Source organism: Eptatretus burgeri, chromosome 2, assembly GCF_056783735.1.
Source record: "Eptatretus burgeri isolate ZD-2024b chromosome 2, Ebu_testis_v1, whole genome shotgun sequence".
Lineage (NCBI taxonomy): Eukaryota > Metazoa > Chordata > Myxini > Myxiniformes > Myxinidae > Eptatretus > Eptatretus burgeri.
The window spans coordinates 48,560,226-48,565,616 of NC_140962.1; the positions used below are offsets into that span (position 1 = coordinate 48,560,226).

At 43.4% G+C, this 5,391-nt stretch overlaps 1 long non-coding RNA gene across 1 annotated transcript in view; it reads left to right on the forward strand.

The window, feature by feature from the left end:
* The first annotated feature begins 1,029 nt into the window (after positions 1-1,029).
* Positions 1,030-5,391, forward strand: part of LOC147032000 (uncharacterized) — a 109,939-nt gene continuing 105,577 nt past the window's right edge. The window contains exon 1 of the long non-coding RNA XR_015055006.1: positions 1,030-1,111. This is a non-coding gene — a long non-coding RNA (uncharacterized LOC147032000). The remainder of the gene's footprint in view (positions 1,112-5,391) is intronic.

Genomic DNA, 5,391 nt, shown 5'->3' on the forward strand with positions numbered 1-5,391 from the left:
GATCCTTCCCGTCGATGCGTTGCTTCCCCGAGGATCCACCTCCAAGAAGAGGTCGATGAGTCGCACCAAGCCAGGAACCAAAATGGAGAGCAAAGAGCTCCACGAACCAAGAAAAAGAAGAAGAAGCCACCACTCGCAGCTCGAGCCGAGCAACCGGCTTAACTTTCTTCCAAACAGGGCAGCTTGAAGCAAAAAGCTCTCCCGAGCCAAGCAGAAGCCGAAGCTCACTTAACCACCAAAGCAAATAGCCTCCAAAAAGCCTCCTCCCGAGCCAGGCCTCAGGCGAAGCTCACTGAGCCAGCTGAAGCAAAAAGCTTCCGAAGGCCTCAACCCTAACCCAAGCCAAACAGGACCCGAAGGTCTGCTGAGCGACTACTCTCTGCCGAAGAACCAATCTCACCTCGTTGATATGAATCTGGAAACAGAACTGAGATGTGCGTTGTGTTCAAATTTTGAGCCTCAGTTTCTTGAATTGGTGAGAGAAAAAGAATGCCAAATCTCTCATTTATATTTCACGCTTTTGCAATTTTGAAAAAGTATTTTTTTTTGTACTTTTGCGTTGTGTTCATAATTGACCTTGACTGTCATTAGAATCCTGAAATAAATTTATTTCGCGAAAATTTTGTTTTATTAATAGTGTGGCCATTTCTGTGATCGACTGGCCACATCTATGGCCAGGAAAGAAAATTCGTTGCCCACCCCTGGTCTCAGCAAAATAATTCCCCCAAATGAGTCACAAATAAAACTCCTGTAATACAGTGAATAAGACACTTGTGTTGCTATTTTGGTGAGTTTTGAAGATTACAAATATATGATGAATACATTAGAATATTATCGATACAATGATAAGGACCTTCAAAATGTGCAGGAACTTTTTCTGCCTGCCTCTGGCATGATCTACGTATATTGCATGTGAACCCTTTGCTCTTTATATAGAGCATGACATCTTGTTTTCATGTTCCCACACAGTATAACTGTGGAATTTTCCAAGTATAGTATCCTGTAACACTTTCCACAATTCATCCAAGGTGTTGGGTTGCCATTTGTCATTCTCACTATCCATACAGCTTCATTGAGGTTCATCTGAGGACGGTGTGCAAGGTCATTAAAGGTATCTTTGTGAGTGTTCCATCAAACTCTTGACGGTCCAGTTACTTTTCACCACGTTGACTGTATAGTGTGCTTGGGGTCATTGTCATGTTGGAAGATGAATCCCTGCCCAAAGAAATGTATTCCTGATTGCCAGGAAGGATCAGAACCAGTCAGTGTTTTCGTACCTTTTATTTTATGTCAATTTCTGACACCCTTGGGTGAGATGCAGCCCAACACTTACTTTGATCCACCCACATGCTTCAGCATAGTTCTTGTACACTGATTGTAATACTCCTGCCTGGTCTGCCTGTGAAGAAACTGCCATTGATTATTGCCAAAGAGTTCAAATTTGGACTCAGCTGTAAAAAGTACTTTCTACCAATTTTGGTCATTTCACTTTCATTTATTTTGCCTATTTAAACATTTTTATTTGGTTGTCCTAATCTATGTTTGTCAGGCAGTTACACATCTACTAAAAGCATTGTGCATTTTTTTGTATCTTCCTGTTCTTGAAATAAACGTTAACACATGTACAGGTAAGGGTGTTTCAAAAAGATTGATACAACTTTGACTTCCTGCGATTTCTTTGTTTTTTGACCTATACCGTTTTCCTTTGCAGGGTTTGGTGGTGTTATCGTGGCATTTGTTCCCTGGGATTTATAGCTCTATAGCTCAACTATGCCATTGACAGTGAAGCAGAAGACAAAAGTGGTGGCTCTATGGTATGAGACTAAATCATATGCAGACACCTGTCAGAGGTTCTACCGGGAATACGATCTCAGAATAGAACACGTGATGGACCCACAAATTGTGCCATTCAATGTTTTGTGAAACAAGCCAACATCGACGCCGTGTGGGATTCTGAAGTTGACAGTCCCAAGAAGTCCCACTGCCGGCGCTCCTGGGAGCTTGGCATCAAACCAACATCAGTCTGGTGTGTCCTCACTTCGGAACTGAAGCTTTTCCCATACATCATCTTTATAAGGCATAAACTGAATCAAGATGACATTAGGAGACTTGAAATATGAAATTGGCTCAGTAACAGGATGGAACGGTACCCAAACTGGATCAACCTGATCTGGTTCAGTGATGAAGCCCATTTCCACTTGAACGGTGCCATTAACAACTACAACATTTTTTGGCGGGTGTCCACATATCATTTAATCTCAAACCTCAGAGCCACCACGTTGATCTTCCACTTCACTGTCAATGGCATAGTTAAGCTACAGAGCTAGAAATCACAGGGAACAAATACCACAATAACACCACCAAACCCTGAAAAGGAAAATGGTATCGGTCAAAAAACAAAGAAATGGCAGCAGGAAGTCAAAGTTGTATCAATCTTTTTGAAACACCCTGTACTTTAGGCTTGGTCATTCACGAGATCCCTACCTGATCATTCTCTATCATATTGAGAACATACCCTGTGGTACATTTGCATCAATTTTGGAGAGTTTGGGATTTCTTCCATGACTGCTTCTTTTGTTCACAGTACGAGTTTCATGTTCCTTGGAGTCTTGCTGCAATATGAAATTGGGCTGTAATCTGCCACATGGGATAGCCTTCACCAAGAAAGACTGATTTCCACAAACTTGTCATGTGATATTTCCTTCCCAAGAAAAATGGTCTTCATTACACATTCATCATGTTACAATGATAGCCCCAACTTTACCTTTATAATCCTTCTGCAGGTGTGGCACTTTCTGATTGCCTGCATGACAACCAATGAAATGACAGGATACATGAACACATGACTGCATTACGGAGGATTTAATTTTTACACTATGTATATATATATATATATATATATATATATATATATATATATATCTTCTTCTTCTTCTTTCGGCTGCTCCCATGAGGGCTCGCCACAGCGGATCATCCGTATGATCCGCATAGTGATTTGGCACATGTTTTACGCCGGATGCCCTTCCTGACGCAACCCTGGTCGTCTCTTACGACACAGGGATATGGTACACCTATTTTAACCGGGGTATACACCGGCCCAGTATACTGGTACTCATTTCGCCGACCTCGGAAGGATGACAGGCTGAGTCAACCTCCTGGTGTATTAATTCAGTGGCCCAACGGGACTTGAACTCAGGGCCTTTTGGATCCCAAGCCACTGTTCTAACCACTGCGCCAACACCAGGCTATATATATATATATATATATATATATATATATATATATATATATATATATATATATATATATATATATATATATATATATATATATATATATATATATATATATATATATATATATATATATATATATATATATATATATATATATATATATCTTCTTCTTCTTCCTCTTTCGGCTTGCTCCCGTTAGGGGTCGCCACAGCGGACCAACCATCTCCATTTCGCTCCATCCTCCACATCTTCCATTGACACTCCAACCACCCGCATGTCCGCCCTCACCGCATCCATGAACCTCTTCTTTGGCCTTCCTCTTCTCCTCCTGCCTGGCGGCTCCATCTTCAACATCCTTCTCCCGATATACTCCGTTTCCCTCCTGTGCACATGTCCAAACCATCTTAATCTCGCCTCTCTCACTTTGTCTCCAAACCGTCCTACCTGCGCTGTCCCTCTAATATACTCATTTCTTATCCTATCCATCCTCGTCACTCCCAACGAGAATCGCAGCATCTTTAACTCTGCCACCTCCAGCTCTGCTTCCTGTCTTTTGTTAGCGCCACCGCCTCCAAACCATACAACATAGCTGGTCTCACTACCGTCTTGTATACTTTCCCCTTCACTCTTGCAGCTACCCTTCTGTCACAAATCACTCCTGCAACTCTTCTCCACCCACTCCATCCTGCCTGCACTCTCTTTTTCACTTCTCTCCCACACTCTCCGTTACTTTGGACAGTTGATCCCAAGTATTTAAACCAATCCACCTTCCCCACCTCAACTCCTTGCAACTGCACCATACCACCACCCTCCCTCTCATTTACGCACATGTACTCCGTCTTACTCCTACTGACTAACATTCCCCTTCTCTCCAGTGCGTACCTCCACCTCTCAAGACTCGATTCAGCCTGCTTCCTACTCTCCCTACAGATCATGATGTCATCCGCGAACATCATAGTCCATGGAGACTCCAGTCTGATCTCGTCCGTCAACCTGTCCATCACCATTGCAAACAGGAAAGGGCTCAGAGTCGATCCTTGGTGCAATCCCACTTTAACCTTAAACCGGTCCGTCATTCCTACCGCACACCTCACCGCTGTCACACTGTCCTCATACATATCCTGCACGATCCTCACATACTTCTCCAACACTCCCGACTTCCTCATACAATACCACAACTCCTCTCTTGGCACCCTATCATAAGCTTTCTCTAAATCCACAAACACACAATGTAACTCTTTCTGGCCTTCCCTATACTTCTCCATCAACATTCTCAAAGCAAACATCGCATCAGTGGTGCTCTTTCCTGGCATAAACCCATATTGCTGCTCACAGATCGTCACCTCTCCTCTCAACCGAGCTTCCACTACTCTTTCCCACAACTTCATGGTGTGGCTTAACAACTTTATCCCTCTGTAATTTCCACAGCTCTGCACATCACCCTTATTCTTGAAAATCGGAACCAGTACACTTAATCTCCACTCCTCTGGCATCCTCTCACTTTCCAAGACTTTATTAAACAATCTGGTTAACAACCCCACTGCCATCTCTCCTAAGCACTTCCATGCCTCCACTGGTATACCATCTGGGCCAACCGCCTTTCCACTTTTCATCTTCTTCATAGCAGTCCTCACTTCATCCTTACTGATCCACCCCACTTCCAGATTCACTATCTCCACCTCTTCCAACCTTCTCTCTCTCTCATTTTCTTCATTCATCAGCTCCTCAAAGTACTCCATCCACCTTTTCAACACACTCTCCTCGCTCGTCAGCACATTCCCATTTGCGTCCTTTATCACCCTAACCTGCAGCACATCCTTCCCAGCTCGGTCCCTCTGTCTTGCCAATCGGTATAAATCCTTTTCCCCTTCTTTTGTATCCAACTTCTCAAACAGCTCGTCATATGCCTTTTCCTTGGCCTTTGCCACCTCTCTTTTTGCTTTTCGACGCCACTCCTTGTACTCCTGCCTACTTTCTTCATCTCTCTGACTATCCCACTTCTTTTTCGCCAACCCCTTCTTCCTTATACTTTCCTGTACTTCCTCATTCCACCACCAAGTCTCCTTATCTTCCTTCCTCTGTCCAGATGTCACACCAAGTACCTTCCCAGCTATCTCCCTCACAACTTCTGCTGTCGTTGCTGCTATATATATAT